Source organism: Macrotis lagotis, chromosome 1, assembly GCF_037893015.1.
Source record: "Macrotis lagotis isolate mMagLag1 chromosome 1, bilby.v1.9.chrom.fasta, whole genome shotgun sequence".
Taxonomy (NCBI): domain Eukaryota; kingdom Metazoa; phylum Chordata; class Mammalia; order Peramelemorphia; family Peramelidae; genus Macrotis; species Macrotis lagotis.
In genome coordinates, this window is record NC_133658.1 from 590185838 (window position 1) to 590202092 (window position 16255).

Sequence of the window (16255 nt, forward strand, 5' to 3'; positions counted from 1 at the left end):
TAACTCTGAACTAACACAGAACAAAGATTCATACTGGGGCATTCTAATATCAAAGTGAGAGAATCAGGCATCACTCAAGCATTTTGGCTCATTGCTGTTATTTATCCTTCATTTTCTAAGAGGATCAATGACATCATGGGTGATGTCTTGACTTTCTCATGAATTGGACTTAAATGAGATAGAATTGTAAAAGTCTCACATTTCCAGAAACATCAAAGTACAGTTACAACATCAAAGTCTAGTTGATTGGTGATGATCCAGTGCAGTGGATGACCTTGTATCTTTGGTGTCTAACCAAGCTCTTAAAATGCTCCATGGAATCTACTTCAATCACCTTAATGGCCATTGGAACAAGTTGGTTTCAATCAGTTATTACAATAGGAGAAGTCTTCACATGTTTGGTGTAGACATCCCCCTAACTCACTAACGGGTTTGAGGTCCATTGGTTGTCCTCAACCTGATTTTGCCTGCTTGCCAAGGTGGTTTTACTAGAGTGTGATCACTGCAAATTATACAGCTTCTTGGAGATGCCAGTGAGAGTTGAGTGCTTAGGGGACACCAAGGTGGATAAGTAGTTCTGAGAAGGACTTGGAGAGCCCTTACATCAGAGGTGCTGGTGTTCTCCCTGAACATCTCATACTACATTTGTCTCATCATAGCCTTACCCTGGAGTAGGAAAAACTTTAGGGAAAAATTCTTTAAAACTACTTTAAACATAAAACAATATCTCCATTATAACTATTATGCATTCCTAAGAAGTAAAGACAAATTTTAAAGGCTGCCAAACAAATAATATTGATCTCAGAACTTTATGTTATGAACAATTCACAAGGTTCAACCATCTAGTCATAGTTCCTTAGTCCTTCCAGATTCACAATGATTCTCTTGGTACTCAACTACTCTGAAAGCAGGAAGCACTCCCTGCAAGGCATCCAGTACCATCAAAGCTGGAAACTCCCATCTCTTAGGATCACTGGTTGCTGTTCTCATACTTGTATTGGGGTGGGGGAGAGGAGCAAAGAGCCAGACTTGAGATCCAATCCAATGGCAAATGGAATGAGACTTGTTTCTTTCTGGTTCTTATAGCAGATTAAGTATGCATCTCCTCCCTGACATCACTCACCTTCAGTGCAAGGGACATTGGATCACACACTTCCTTTAGAGAGAAACTAGAGCATGTCTATCCAGAAGGTTCCAAGCAAGTTCAGATCCATTAGAAGTACTCCAGTGCACTGGAAATGCAAAAGGGAGCTATCATTTTCTCAAGAAGCTTAGATTCTAATGAGGAAGATTACATAAATGGAGAAATGATGGCCAGGAAAGCCATTAAGGTCTGAAAGATTACAAACATGGTGAGAGGAGAAATAAGACAGTTCACTGATATAACTTTTCAACAGAATATTAATTTTGGTATGATTACGGTTCTCAGAGCAAGAGAAGGAAAGTGGAGGTCATGATTTTTTTTTTAGATTTTTGAAAGGCAAATGGGGTTAAGTGGCTTGCCCAAGGCCACACAGCTAGGTATTATTAAGTGTCTGAGACCGGATTTGAACCCAGGTACTTCCTGACTCCAGGACTGATGCTTTATCCACTACACCACCTAGCTGCCCCAAAAATTGACAAGAAGGAAATTTAATTTAATTTTTTTTTTAGGTTTTTGCAAAGCAAATGGGGTTAAGTGACTTGCCTAATGCCACACAGCTAGGTAATAATTAAGTGTCTGAGTCTGGATTTGAACCCAGGTACTCTTGACTCCAAGGCCGGTGCTTTATCCACTACACCTAGCCACCCCGGAGGTCATGATTTAAAAAATGACTCCTCCATCCCTTTTTGATTGAAGAACTAGAGAGTAAGTAGGAAACTTCAACTCGCTGTTCTTATTTTATACTTTGTCACTAAAGAATTCCCCATCCATTTCCATTCATTGACATCACTCACTTAAAGATCCAACTCATTTGTCACCTCCTCTATTAAAACTTCCCTTCAATATTGAAAGCAGTTAACCAAACTAGAACCAAAATATGCCAGGGCAAAAATGTCTCACCATCAGCTGATAGAACATATTTTTAGGAACAAAGTTTAAATTGAGTAACTGCTCTCAGCATTGCTGGGAATCTTTAATAGAAGAGCTAACAAATGACTTAGATTTTGAAGGGAGAGATGTCAATGAATGGAGACGGAAAGGGAGTTCTTTAGTAACATGAGATAGAGTCAGTATGTAGATTTGCGTGAGTGAAAGCACAGAGATAGAACTGAGCAGGATGAAAATAATGCACTAGAGGTAGAGCAATCACAACTGTCTCCACAGGCCAAACCACCCAGAAACCTATCAAGGTAACAGCTTTATGAATTAAAAACAGAGAATGATAAACCCTAAGGAGCTCACTCAGCATTGAATTGGATTCCCTTTAATCCCCAGTCTGACAGGTCTCACAGTTTAACCCATCTGCTTATGCTGTAGCATCTATTCAGGAATCCTCTGGCTACTGTTGCTGGATTCTCCTCCAATGCATACTACTCCTATCCTCAGCCCACCATACTATGGCAACAAGTAGAAGATCTCATTTTCATCCACCCACTCACAGAACAAGAGAAGAAGGGTTACTGAAAAAAAATTTTGGTGTTACAAATAACAAAAAGACCAATTAAAATGATTTTTATGAAGAAAGAGAACTTAAAGGTATAAAGATAGCTGAAGTGGAAATGAAACTATTCCTATTTGCTGACAATATGATGGCTTTCTTGGAAAGCTCAAGGGATTCAATAAAGATACCAATTGAGAAAATCATATCAGAAGCTTTCAGGGTATAAAATAAACTCACAAAAATTAGTGTTATTTCCATACTATAATAATAATAACCAGAAGAAAATAGCAGAAAGGGAAATGCCACTCAAAATAGCCTACAAAATATAATATATGTGTGCACATATACTGAAATATATATGAAATATATATTTCTATTTAAGACAATGGGGATAAGTGACTTGACAAAAGTCACATAGCTGGGGAATTATTAAATATCTGAGGTCAGATTTGAACTCAGGTTCTCCTAACTCCAGGACCAGTGCTGTCCACTGGGCCACCTAGCTGCCCTTATATGTATATATACATATATATATGTATATATACATATACATATATATACATACATATTTATAGATTAATTACCAATATCTGGAAGATATCTGGAGGAATATCCATTCAGTGCTCATGGCTAGGTGGTGCCAGGATAATAAAAATGATAATACTACCAAAGTTAATTTAGAATTTTAATATTATACCTATTAAATTATCAAAGGGATACTTGACAGAACCTGATAGATTAATACAATTCATTTTGAGGAAAAATAAAGTTTTAAGTAAACCCAAACAGACTAATTTCTTTTACTTACTGTAGAACATGGAGAGACTTGAAATAGACAGATGCAAGGAAAGTTGTAACAGCCCTGTCACTGTCTTATAGAGAAGATATACTTATTGGAATGCTAGCATTTGTTCCTGGACCACATTCTAATCAATATTCTTTATTGTGCAACAAATGTTTAAAAATTTATTTCCAAAATTAAATCCTAAGTTTGTTATTTGGTTTGTAATTCACATAAATGCATTTGCAATGTCTTCATACTAAAATGAATTGGTTGGCAAAATTTTTTTCTCATTTAATATAAATATATTTTACTTCTCTGTAATTACAAAGATTCTCTTGTTTTTGAAAAATTGGGGCTTGGAGTGGTTTTGTTATTGTTGTTGTTGTTTGGATCCTTTCAAATATTCATAACATCTTAGAGTTATATAGGGTCAGTCTAGGTCAACAACCCTCACAGTGCAGAAATGTCACTAGTGCTAATCCTAGAGAGAAATTTCTAATGGCTACAGTGCTACATCCCTGGTGTTGTCCTGTTCAACATTTTTTTACATTGATGACTTCAAAAAGATTTCTTTAGCACATAGATCCCAATACAAACAAGGGGTTAATGAGGAATAACGAAAGGTTATTTATCTTGTAAGGCTACAATTATGAAGTATATAGCAATATTGCATATTGGTAGTTCTGGTTCAAGTTCTATAGCTCTTTTCTTGTCTCACTTTTTTTCCCTTAAAGACAATCCTTTAGTGGTGACAAATATGGTCTGCATAGAATAGAGAATCTAGTTGTGAGAAGACAGAAGCTGCTTTGGTGAGTGTTTTCTATAAACTAATAGGGATGCCAGGGACCATATTAGTGGTGCAAAGTCTTCAGTTATTCCATAAATCAAAACCTTTGTGATCTAGTTACTAAGTGGCAGGGCATACTGTCTAGCAGCAACCCCTAATTTCCATGGAGCTTTAATCCTACCAGGTCCACAATCTATGTACCTCTCCATTGATTTCTTACTGCTCAAACCAGGTAATCTGTACATGCTTTCCCATGGTCTATCATATTCTATCCCTTGATTGGAGTCCTGGGAAACCCAACTCATGATTCCAATAACTCTTTTTTAGTAGGACCTGGGATGAAACACTATACTTTTGGTTATTTGTTAGGGACAATAATTTGGGCAAAATCAAAAAAGACTACAAAGTTTATTTCTAAAATTATTACTTGAAATTCTTTCTGCATCATAAGACTTGTTCATACCCAGATAATGTTACAGACCTGGAGAGAGCTTCCTCTAGACAGCATCTGAGTAAATGACTTTACTATGAGCTTATGGTTTCCACTGGTTAACTTTAAAAGATAGGAGCTTAAGGACTATAGTATTAGGAGCACAGACTCATAAACTGAAAGGAATAAACTATTAGAAGACTCAAACTATTAGAAAATCAAGGGTCAGGGCGGCTAGGTGGTGCAGTGGATAAAGCACCGGCCCTGGAGTCAGGAGTACCTGAGTTCAAATCTGGCCTCAGACACTTAATAATTACCTAGCCGTGTGGCCTTGGGCAAGTTACTTAACCCCACTGCTTTGCAAAAAAAAACCTAAATGAAAAAAAATCAAGGGTCAAAGTGATGAGCAGGTTATAATGATGGGTTAAAATTATAAAATGTTTCATAGAAATAAATATAAAGGGGCAGCTAGGTGGCGTAGTGGATAAAGCACCGGCCCTGGAGTCAGGAGTATCTGGGTTCAAATCCGGTCTCAGACACTTAATAATTACCTAGCTGTGTGGCCTTGGGCAAGCCACTTAACCCCATTTGCCTTGCAAAAAACCCCCCTAAAAAACAAAAAAAAAAGAAAGAAATATAAAATCTTGTTTTAAGTTTAAAAAATAAAATGTATAAGTATAGAAGTGACCTAGATTTGAAAGAGGTTGGTTTCTTTGACTACAGACTCAAAATGAATGGATGGTAATGTGCATTTATGCAAGGAGACCCCAAAGCTGATACAATTTGAGGCAATTTAATGTTTAGACTAAGGTAGGAATAAAAACTAGATTACCACCAAAGACCCAATTAGCATTCATAAAAAAAATGTTTACCAAAGGCAATGATGCTTCCAATCCCTGCTACATTCTCACATGTCTGAAGCACTTTGTTTAGTTGCAGGATCCACATTTTAAGAGCAATACTGATGAACTGGAGTTTGTCCAAAATAGGGCAACCAGGAAAAGAACCCTGGATGAAGAGCTGAAGAAACTGAAGATGTCTAACCTCTAGTGGGGGAGAGGAAGATTTAATGGGGTGGAATGAAAAGAGTGCAGGGGCAGCTTGGTGAAGTAGATAAAGCACTGGGCTTGGAATCAGGAAGACTCATCTTCCTGAGTTCAAATCTGGCCTCAGATTTACTAACTGTATGATCCTGAGCAAGTCACTTTACCGTTTGCCTCAGTTTCTGCATCAGTAAAATGAACTGGAGAAGGAAATGGCAAACCACTCCAGTTTCTCTGCTAAGAAAACCCCAAAGGGGGCTACAAAGGATCAGACATCTGAATAACTCAGTAACAAAGAAGATGCAGAGGGACGGCTAGGTGGCACAGTGGATAAAGCACTGGCCCTGGAGTCAGGAGTACCTGGGTTCAGATTCAGTCTCAGACACTTAATAATTACTTAGCTGTGTGGCCTTGGGCAAGCCACTTAACCCCATTTGCCTTGCAAAAACCTAAAAAATAAAAAAAAAATAAAATAAAGAAGATGCATAGCCTTATTTCCTATAGCCTCAGAGGAAGATAAAACACCAAGGAGATAAAATTAAAGGAAAGCAAATATGTTCTCAATATAAGGGGAAAATGTTTTAACAATTGGAATTGTGCAAATATGAAACTTTTTCTGAGAGGCTTTAAACTTCAATAGGACCTGATGTAGGTATCATGCCTTTTGCTCTCTGGATATAAGCTCTATTGTACCACTGGTGATCCACTTAAATTCTTGTCAAGGGTATTGCTATGCTTTTTTAAGTCAAACCAGAACCCTTTAGCCATGATCAGGAGGAAGCTTTCACTCTTCCACTTCTTGAAGTTTCAACAGCATTCTTTCTTCAGAATTCTCACTCTCCCACCCATCATCCCCAAGTTTGTTTTATTAAAACTCTCACCCAGGTTATGTGAAATCAGAGGCATGTCCATTGTCTCTGCCAATCCTCAGCTCTGTTTTCTGACCCTTTTTTATTCAAATGGACTCAACCAAGATCTCATGACCTTATACTTGATGTTAATAATGAATACCTTTTTCTTCAGGCCGCCGCGAGGCCTGAGCTGCGGCGTTCTGCGCCTGTGCCCGTGCCTGTGCCCGCCAAGCTGGCGGGCCCCGGTTTTCCAGGTTGGAGCTTCTAGCTCTCCATGTCCAAGCGTTCCATGGGCCAGCGGCCTGGGCCACTCTGATGGACTACAGTGAGGAGCAGCTCAACGAGCTGGAGGCGCTGGAGTCCCATCTACCTGGATTCCTTCACAGTATTATCAGAAAATCCAACCAGTTTCACGATTACAGTGACATCTGAAGCAGGAGAAAATGATGAAACTGTCCAGACAACCCTTAAATTTACTTATGGAGAAAAGTATCCAGATGAAATGCCTCATTATGAAATATTCTCCCAGGAAAATCTAGAAGATAATGATGTCTCAGATATATTAAAATTATTAGAATTACAAGCAGAAGAAAACCTTGGCATGGTTTTGAAATTGTAGATCAAATCAAAACTAGAAGAGAAGAAGAAAAGAAACAGAAAGAAAAAGAAGCAGAAGAAGCAGAAAGGCAATGTTTCCATGGCACTCCTGTAATAATTGAGAATTTTTTAAGCTGGAAGGCTAAGTTTGATGCTGAGCTCTTAGAAATTAAAAGAAAAAAAATGAAGGAAGAAGAAAAAGCAGGAAAAAATAAATTAAGTGGAAAACAGCTATTTGAAACAGATCACAATCTTGACACATCTGATATCCAGTTCCTGGAAGAAGCTGGTAACAGTGTGGAAGTAGATGAATCTTTGTTCCAAGAAATGGATGATTTGGAGCTGGACAATGAAGAGTATGATCCTGATTTTAATCCAGTTGATTTAGAGAGTGACTAGACTGACCAATGAACTGGTGGTGTCAGTGCGAGTCTCTGTCTTTTTATCTCCATTTGCAGAAAAGCTGGAATGCCACAGCATCTGTGGCTTTACTGAATGTGTTGGTTTCTTTTTCTTTTTTTCTAAGAAAAAAATAATTTTAATTTTCAGGAGAATATTCTTCTGATAACTTTCATCATTGTGCTTAATAAATTGACTTGAAAATTTCAAAAAAAAATAATGAATACCTTTGTGGAATCTATGAAGAGATCTTTTAGAATTTTCATTTGTGAGTGGAAAGAATCACATTAGAGAACTGACAAAGTTTCATTTTACTCTATCAAGTCAAATCATTTAAAAAATTTTTTTATTTAGGTTTTGGGTTTTTTTTTTTTGCAACGCAATGGGGTTAAGTGGCTTGCCCAAGGCCACACAGCTAGGTAATTATTAAGTGCCTGAGACTGGATTTGAACTCAGGTACTCCTGACTCCAGGACTGGTGTTCTTTCCACTGTGCAACCTAGCCACCCCTCAAATCATTTTTGTAATTAAAAATATTTTTCATACTGTTAATATGTAATCTATTAAAAAGCTTACAATTCTGGGAAAATGGCAGTCAGAATATTCCATGCTCTCCAGAATTCCTCTACAAACAAGACAAAATAGCACCACACAGTGGCTAAAATAAACAAGAGTAGAGCAGTGGTCCTCTTGGAAAAGTTGGAGAAGATCTAAAGAAAGATGACAAGGACAGAGGTTTGGTCTAAGTAAAGCACAAACACCGGGTGAAGTCCAAGCTATCTCCTAACTAGCAGCAAATAAATACTGGGGGGGGCAGCTGGGTTGGGAGGTAACTTCAACACAGCTTCAGCCACAGGAATTCTCACCTCAGAGTCAGTGTGGGGAGTCAGACAGATTCAAATGTCTATAAGGAAGATCTGAAGGACCCTGTTGTGCTCTGAGACATGGTCCACTTTAACTGATGGCAAGAAGAATCCAACACAGCCCATGGCAAAAAATCCTTCTGGCTGGTGGGCACTTACAGGAGAGCTGAGATCAGGGTTTCAGAGGAGAAAACTGAGGTCAAAGATGGAGGATCCTCAGGGAGTCAGTGATTTTCAGCATAGTACGACTGGGGTCCTTGATGTGACTTGGAGGGGAAGAGGATGGTTGCCAAGGTTGGAACTTGGACAAGACTTAGAAAATAACAGAAGGAAGGACCTGAGACCAGAGGCCAGAAGCACCATTCCCCACACCCCAGGACTAGAGAGAATTTTAATCAAAGAAATAAATAATTAAAAATGAGTAAGCAAAGGAGTAAGAACCCAACCACAAACAGCTTCTATGAAGATAGAAAAGAACTAGAGGATACTGACATTTAAAAAAAAAAGCCTTTCCTTCACTCAAAGAGCAATGTCAAATGATTGTGTGCTCATTTGGAATTATGCCCAAAGGACAATAAAAATATGCATCCCTTTGATCCAGCAATACCTCTACTGGGTCTATACCCTGAAGAAATCATGAAAAAAGGGTAAAAACATCACTTGTACAAAAATATTCATAGCAGCCCTGTTTGTGGTGACAAAGAATTGGAATTGAGTGAATGTTCATTAATTGGGGAATGGCTGAACAAATTGTGGTTATGGTACATATGTTATGGAACACTATTGCTGTATTAGAAACCAGGAGGTATGCTGAATGAGATGAGCAGAACCAGAAGAACACTGTACACCCTAACAGCAACATAGGGGTGATGATCAGTATTTTTTTTTTAGGTTTTGGCAAGGCATAGAGTTAAGTGGCTTGCCCAAGACCACACAGCTAGGTAATTATTAGACAATGTCTGAGACTAGATTTGAACTCAGGTACTCTTGACTCCAGGGCTGGTGCTTTATCCACTGCACCACCTAGTCACCCCATGATGATCAGTCTTAATGCACTTGCTCATTTCATCAGTGCAACAATCAGGGACAATTTTAGGGTATCTGCAATGGAGAATGCCATCTGTATCCAAAGAAAGAATTGTGGAGTTTAAAAAAAGACCAAAGACTATTACCTTTAATTTTTTAAAAAGAAATTATCTTAGTATGTAATTTTGTTATATCTTATATTTTATTTTTTCCTTTATTTTTATTTTATTTTCCTTATTTTTCTCTCAACACATTCAATTTTGATCATTGTACAGCATGGAAACAATGTAAAGACTATCAGACTGCCTTCTGTGGGGGATGGGGGAGGGAAGCAAGATTAGGGGGAAAATTGTAAAATTCAATAAAAATAAAAATAACTTAAAAATGATTATGTGATCAAAAAGACTTTGGGGGGGGGCAGCTAGGTAGCACAGTCAATACAGCACTAGCCCTGGAGTCAGGAGGACCTCAGTTCAAATCTAGGTTCAGACACTCAATAATTACCTAGTGGTGAAGCCCTGGACAAGTCACTTTAACCCCATTGCCTTGCAAAACCTTAAAAAAATAAAGACTTCTTGGAAGAACTTAAAAAGGACTTTAAAAATCAAATAAGAGAGATTGAGCAGAAATTAGAAAAAATAGGATCAATCCAAGAAAATTATGAAAAGAAAGTCAACCAATCAAGAAAAAAAGAGATACAGAATATTATCAACTTTTTGAAAACAAGAACTAGGCAAGGGAAAACAAATAAAAGTATAAGATACCAAAAAAAATAATAAAACAAAATCAAAAGAATGAAGAATATAAGAGAATGTGAAACATCTCATAAGGAAAAAAACTATGTGGAGAACAAATCAAAAAGAGAAAACATAAGAATTATAGGACTATGTGAAAGCTACAATTAAAAATAATATCGATAAAATATTATAAGAATATTTTAATTGTCCTGAGGTTCTAAAACAAGAGTGAAATGTAGAAATAGAAAAAGTCCACCAATCACCACCAGAAAGAGATTCCACAATTAAAAACCTCCAGAAAGATCATATCCAAGTTTCAAAATCTCAGGTTAAGGAAAGCAATATCATGAACAACAAGAAAAAAATTATTCAATTACTATGGAACAACAACCATATAACCCTAGCAGGTGCTTTACTAAAAGAACTCAAGTCTTAGAACACTATAATCTAAGAACAAAAGAACTGGGTTGTAAAACAAAAATAATTTACCCCAAAAGTTAACGTATAATCCTTACTGGAGAAAAAAAAGGATATTCAATGAATTGACAGACTTTCAGATTTTTGTTACAAACTTAATGGGAAACAATGGGAAATTTCATATAAAAGATCTGGGAGGAATGTAAGGTAAATATCAAAGACTCTTAAAATTTTTTTTATTTATTTAAGGCAATAGGGTTAAATGACTTACCAAGGTCACACAGTTAGGCAATTATTAAGTGAATTTAATTTAGATTTGAACTCAGGTCCTTCTGACTCCAGGACCAGTGCTCTACCCACTGCACCACCTAGCTACCCTATCAAAGGCTCCTTACAAGGGATTCAATAAGGTCAAACTGTTTACTTTTTTTTGAGGAAATGTTATTAACATTCTTGAGACTGTCATTAGTACTTGGGTAATTTGAATGAAAAGCTGGGATTAAGTTTAGTATGATTGGGTTATCCTAAAAAATAAAATTGTGTAGGAAAAGCTTAAAAAGAACAATTATCTCATATAAATGAGATACTAAAGGAAGAAATGATACAAAGGAAACAGGTAGGACTACTATAAGATGAACTGTGCCTTTAGACACAAGATGAAACCAGTACCACCAACTCTCCAAGGAGTTACAGTAGTGTCATCTTTCCATGTAGCTGAAGATTTTTTATGTAGCAATTATTTTGGCTTCATTTTTTCCAGATGGTATCCCTTGAGGGATTAGAATATCTCTTCTCTAACACTAACAACTCAAGCCCTGATTCCAATATAGAACTTCAAGGTCCATTTAACCAATTAAAATTGGTTCATTTTTTAAAGAAAAGGACTTTTACTTCAACAATATAATCAGAAACAGGAAATATAAGCATTTGCCACCCACCACCATTTTGGAAGCATTCTAACATCTCAGTCCTTAGGAAGAGTTAGCTCAAACCTAAGGAAGTTTCTACATAGCATCAGTCCCATCAACTTTGTGGCCAAATGTAGCATGGTGGTCAATGAGCCTTTGTCACAGCTATCTTGGGAATCCAATTTTCCATTATTGCTCAGGGTCTCAAGACTGGACTGCTACCTTTGGACCCCAGCATGGATTTTGTTCCCAGATTTTCTGGTGGTTCATCACCCCTAACCTTTTGAAATTCACAAAGTCACCAAAGGAACAAATTCACAAAGGTCAACAAAGGAATAAATACCCAGGCCCATATTCCCAGGTTCTATGTTAGACAAGGAGGACCAAAGCTTCATCTCTTATATCATTGTCTTCCTTCTCTTCACGAACTCTACCAATCAAAAAGTATCAGACACACACACACACACACACACACACACACACACACACACACACACACAAAAGGTTCTAGACTACTAAAGCTTTTTGAATGCATCCTCAGTTCCAGCTACATAACTTATCATGAAATGTTCTTCACTACACGGTTACAGGATATCCTATATAATGTTCCAAAGTTCCCATGGGGATTCCATGAGGTGAGCACTCTGCACATATTCATAAGGGTCAGGCTCAATGATCGGTTCCTCATATTTGTTAGACTCACTCAATTTCATCCCAGTTCAAGTTGAAAGAGGGCTGGTTCCTAGCATTTGTGAGAAGATTAGAATTGATGTAGCTCAGTTCCTTCAATAGCATGACATCTAATTGGTCATGGGATAAAGACCTCTAATTTAGGGAAGCAGGAATTAATTTAGATCACAGATTTAGATGATTTAGAAATAGTGTGAATCTTAGCATCTTCTGTCCTTGTCTCTATTAATTCTTTATTTCCATATCTGTTCAATGAGATCTGTAAAATGTCTCCTCAGGTGATGAAGAAGATACATGACAGCAAAGAGCAGTTTCTACCCATTTGATAGAAAAGCTTTGAAAATAGTCCTAAAGACATATTGTATCTGCTGTCTAAGGACCAGCCTCATTAAGTTCAGAGAGAACCATCACCAGCCGATCAACTCTTAGTTTGACCATAATAGTCTATGAAGCAAAGTAAAACACAAAATGACCCTTAATACCTGCTCAAAATATACCCCAAATGACTGTATTATAATTCTCTTTAAAGGATCTAGAGAGAAAGAGCAGACTATTTCTGAAAGAGAGGCATAAGGCAGAGGCTTATCTGACACTGGAGAAGGGAAAGAGGCCAGACCAACAGGGCTTGTAGTCTCTCCTCACCCAGACAGAAGAATCTGCTAATGACATTATCCCTAAGAATCATTAGAATTATCAGCTGAGAGCTACAAGTGATATCAAAAGTCATCTAGTCCTCATTTATAGATGAGAAAATGGAGGTCCAAAGAAATGAAGTGACTTATCCAAGGTCACTGAGGAATAGCAAAGCTAGGACTAGAATTCAGGTCTCCTAATTATGAAGATCAGTGCTCATCTTTCTAAATCTTTAGTGAAAAGTTAGTCATTTCTGTTGTATTTCTTTCTATCCCAATATAAATGCAATGAAGTATCCAAAAAAGGAGATGATAGAACAGGGGTTCTTTTTTTTTGTTTTGTGTTTGTGGGGTCATGGGGTTAAGTGACTTGCCCAAGATCATACAGCTAGTAAATATCAAGTGTCTGAGATCACATCTGAACTCAGGTCCAGGGTCAGTGCTCTGTCCAGTGTGCCACCTAGCTTTCCCATAACAGTGGTTCTTAACCCAGGGTCCATAAATCCCTAAAAGATCTATGGATAGTTTTCAGGGAGACTGAGAAACTCAGTGGAAAAAAATTACATCTTTATTTTTACTATCCTCTAACTAAAAGTGAACTTTTTTTTGACTATGAATACAAGCAACAATAGGTAGTCATATCAGCCATGGACCCATGACTTTGTCACCAGTGAAAGCATAATATTTTCAAATCATATTACATTTTTCAAAGATCTTAAAATATCATTTACTCTCATCACCACTTTGAAATAATTATTGCTAGTTATTACTAGTTATTAGACCTACCACAATATCCCACATCAGTCTTTCTCTCTTTGAACTGTATTTCAATATAATTGATTTTCTTTGTAATTCCATATATTTTATTTTGCAAATTTAAAAATATTATTTTGAAAAATGATGTATTTTAAATACTCATTAAATACAAAGAACATATGAAGGAAGATGTTATTTGTATCTAGAAAAAGAACTAATAAATAGAAGTATGCAAAGAAAGATTTTACATACACACATAAATACATATATGTGTATATATATATATGTATATATGTGTATGTGTGTCTAATGATAACCATGGGGGGAGGGAAGAGGAAAAGAAAAAGGGGAAAAAAGAAATTTACATGATAAATTTATTGTCTATTTAAAAGGAATAATAGTAAGTTTTACATAATAGAATTTGTTTCATGTGCAATCATCTTTTTTATTATACTATATTATGGAAATGCTTGTTTTATTCCATAAATTATAAATAAAATAAATAAAACTAAAAAAATCAAAAAGAAATGGTCTGCATGATTTATATGATTGTCCAAGGGTTCTCTGACAAAAAAAGGTCAAGTACCCCTGTTATAGTATAATTAATGTTGTTGTTGAGTTATTTCAGTCTGTCTAACTCTTTGTGACACCATTAGGGATTTTCTTGGCAAAGAAGTGATTTGCTATTTCCTTCACCAGCTCATTTTACAGATGAAGAACCTGAGTCTAACGAGGTTGGCTGACTTGCCCAGGGTCACATAACTAGCAAATGTCTGAAGCCAAATTTGAACATTGACCAGCATTCGATAGCCACTCACTGTACCACCTCACTGTTCAAGTATGATTAATACACCTTAAAAAATGTAAGACAAATAACTCCAGAGGAGTTGTTTCTCAGCTTGGGCAAGGGACTGGAGATTATGCCTCCTGATTCATTTAAACTTGTTACCCTTAGGTAGCTGAAGATCTGGAGCCAATCCTTCTACCATATTATACTGAGGGCTCATTTCAAAGTCCACTTCTGACACTTAATCCCTGTGTGACCTTGGGTGAGTCACCTTTTAACTTCCCCCAGAGACAGTTTTCTCATATGTAAAATGAAAGGATTAGATTAGATGGGTTCTGAGACCCCTCCCAGCTCTTGCTCTATGATTCTATGAATTAAAGTAAACTTAGATCCAATTGTATATGGAAAAACAAAAGCTGAGGACAAAGAATATCAAGCAATGTGCAATCTCTTCCTGTACACATTAGAGAAGGAATTTGTTATTTCCAAAGAAATGGTAGTGTAATAACATTGGTCTCCCCAGAGAGTGTGGAAGAAATTAATTAGGGCTTTCAAAATGAGTTGTTGGTTAATGCTTTGTAAGTGGGCAACAATGACAGCACTCCATGGCATTGTTCCACATTCCCCATCTATTGTCTCTGACAGACACCTCAGGTTCCACTAGGAAGCATTCAGTCAGAACATGAGTAGCTAAAACTTGAGGCCACATCATTTCTCAATGACTAATGTGGCCCAGCCTTCATTGTTAGTGATAATGAAGCTTGTCATTCAGCAGGGATCTTTGTGTTTGAGCACTGGAGGAAAGGCAGGAGATATTCTTACACCAAAAACATGGGCTACGTAGATGGTATTTGAAAGGGTTACATGGAGAAGTGGTATCCTTAGCCATTAGCATATTAGAGGAATTCCTTTTACTGGATAAACTAGCTGTTACCTAGCACAACCCTAAAAAGGTAGGAACATTGGCTAGGTAAAGTGTGATACCAGGGGAGAAGAGGATCAGGGAAGGTTTGGAATCTGGGGCACCCAGAGAGCAGGCTGCAGAATTGTATTATATTAGTCAGGATTCTAAACTTACCAGAGAGCAGCATGCTCATTGTGAAAGAGGCAGTTACAAAGGTGTATCCAACTCCTCAATAAGTATGGCTAAGGTCAATGTGGCTCCCTGAGACTCCCTCTATACTCTTTAAACTGTTTAGTTAGAAGTAAAGTCAAACTCATTTCCATTAATTAGCAAACATTTATTTTAATAAATAAAATTTATTAAACCCTTATAATGTGCCAGGCACTATGTTAAGTACTGAGTATAAAAAGTAAAGCAAAAATAGTTCCTGCCTTCATATAGCTTGCATTTTAATGATGGAGACAGCATAAGTAGTACTAACATTAAAAAAATATATAAAGTAAATGGAAGATAATCTTAGAGCAAAGGATTCTAATATCTGGAGGGAGAATCCAATAAAAGTCTCCTTTGGTAAATGACCTTTAAGTTGAGCCCTAATGAGGAGACAAGAGGGCTGAGTTTAGAGAAGAGAACATTCTGGACATGGGGGAGTCAGTAAAGAAGTCAAAGAAATGGGAAATAGAAAATAATATTTAAATAGCAGCAAACAGACTAGTGAGACTCAATTGTGTATTTGGAGGGAAGTAAAGTATAGGAAGAGTATAATAATAATAATAATAATAATAATAATAATAATAATAATAAATAAATAAATTTTATCTTTCATTCTTGAAGAAAACCATGACATCAGGCAAGTGATGCCATGATAAGCACATGAATTGAATTCGAGTGATGCAGGTGCTATGCTAAGTCATCAACCTCCCTTTCTCCTCTGGAGCCATCTAGGTCCAGTGACCAGATATGAATCAGAATGACTGGAGATGACTCTGGATGTGAGGTAATCAGGGTTAAGTGACTTGCCCAAAGTCACACAGCTAGTTAGTGTCAAGTGTCTAAGGTC

The 16255-nt window shown here is 36.9% G+C and overlaps 1 pseudogene; it reads left to right on the top strand.

Moving 5' to 3' along the window:
* Positions 1–6795: 6795 nt before the first annotated feature.
* Positions 6796–7665, top strand: LOC141521637 (RWD domain-containing protein 1 pseudogene; annotated as a pseudogene).
* The last annotated feature ends 8590 nt before the right edge of the window (positions 7666–16255 follow it).